The sequence below is a fragment of the Tenrec ecaudatus genome, chromosome 18 (genome assembly GCF_050624435.1).
Source record: "Tenrec ecaudatus isolate mTenEca1 chromosome 18, mTenEca1.hap1, whole genome shotgun sequence".
NCBI classification, from domain to species: domain Eukaryota; kingdom Metazoa; phylum Chordata; class Mammalia; order Afrosoricida; family Tenrecidae; genus Tenrec; species Tenrec ecaudatus.
In genome coordinates, this window is record NC_134547.1 from 9,597,707 (window position 1) to 9,599,471 (window position 1,765).

A 1,765-nucleotide genomic window follows, 5' to 3' on the forward strand; every position below is an offset into this window, starting at 1 on the left:
GAAAACCCCGGGGGCGGGGGGAAACAACATAAACTACAAACCCAAATGACAATAATTAAAAATAGAAAATGCAAACTGAGACGAGAGCCAGTAGCTGCCGTTGATTTTCCAGTCACCAATATGTGCCTTTCTCTCTCTCTTAAAAAAAAAAATCATTTCATTGGGGGCTCCATCCATCCATCCATCGTGTCAAGCACATTTGTACGTTTGTTGCCATCATCATTCTCAAAACATTTTCTTTCTACTTGAGCCCTTGGTATCAGCTCCTCATTTTCCCCCTCCCTCCCCCTCTCTATCTCCCTCACAAACCCTTGATAATTTATAAATTATTATTATCTTGTCATGTCTTACATTATCTGATGTCTCCCTTCACCCACGTTTCTGCTGTCCATCTCCCAGGGAGGGGGTTATATGTAGATCATTGTAATTGGTTCCCCCTCCCCCCCCACCTTCTCCTTCCCCTCCTGGGATCAATACTCTCATTACTCGTCCTGAGGGCTTCAGTATGTGCTTCTCCAGGCTCACTCAGGTGACTCTTTAGAGTGCCGCCTGTGAATAGCACCGAACCACCTTGGTCAGTCCCAGGACCACAGAGCCTGTAAGTGTGTGTGTGTGTGTGTGTGTGCTGCTCTGCAGCTTTAAAAAATAACCCTAAGTCGACTCAGAGGGTCTTAGAGCTTGTGAATCTGTGAGTCTCTGTGCTTTAAAAACAGCTCCAAGCTGGCTCAGGAGCCACAGAGCAGGCAGATGACCTGCTGGTGGTTTTATTGCCTGAAGAAGTAGCTCTAGGGCGTGCGGCTCAGTGTGGCCTCTCTTAGCTTCCACAATGGCAGGCTGTGGCCAAGGCCAGAAGGCTGAGAAGGTGATGGTGCAGCTCATTGTATCCTATGCCGCTGGTTGTTGGGAGTAGGAGATTCAGGCCAGGAAACAGAGATGTAACAGGCTGAGACTAAGCTAAAAGAGAAAGATCCTGGATTCAGGTGTGGCTCTATGTGAGCAAGTGAATATGCGGATAGAGGTCTGTCTCATAGGCTTCGATGAGTACACGGACCCTGTATCAGATGATGCAGAAGCGATTCGTGCTAAAACAAAGCCAAGACAACAATTGGGACGGATCACGCGGAAAGGAGATCGCATTACTCTGCTACAAAGTGTGTCCAACTAGAAATGATCGTTGAAGTGAGAAGCTGAGGGCAAGAGCACCCCCCCCCTTTTAAGTGTTCTTTGTGATGAATATGGTTCTAAAACATGGCTCATATTGTCTTCATTACCCTTATGTTCTTACTTAACCACAATCAATAGTCTCTGGGGGATTGTTTAAAAAATATAAAAGGAGTAGCTCTGAGCAAAATGTGGTGAAGAAATCAGACAATGGCAGGCTATCAGAAAGAACAGTGCCTGGGATCAGAAAGGCTTGTCTTAACAGAAGCAGCCACCTAAGTGGAGTGTCAGCTAAGTCCACACCGGAGGAGCACACCAGCCCGTGTGACCTTAGGATTATAGGTAGTGAAATTCAAGATCAGAGGAGGAAATTGTACTAGAGCTTGCGGTCTGAACTGCTGGTATGCAGAAGGCTGTGGATGACACTGAAAGCCCCAAATCCATTTGCAGGGTCCCCGTGTGCTTTAGGCCTCCACAGAATTCCCTCAGACCAGGGCTGTGAATCCTCTGGCCCTCAGACGGAGTGCACTGGAAACTGGATTACTGCTGATACTGTTAGGTTAAAGTTTTACATGTTATCCTTTGTTTTCCCAGATCCATTTGT

At 46.8% G+C, this 1,765-nt stretch overlaps 1 pseudogene; it reads left to right on the forward strand.

Moving 5' to 3' along the window:
• Positions 1-826: 826 nt before the first annotated feature.
• LOC142432483 (small nuclear ribonucleoprotein E-like) lies at positions 827-1,165 on the forward strand (annotated as a pseudogene).
• Positions 1,166-1,765: the final 600 nt, after the last annotated feature.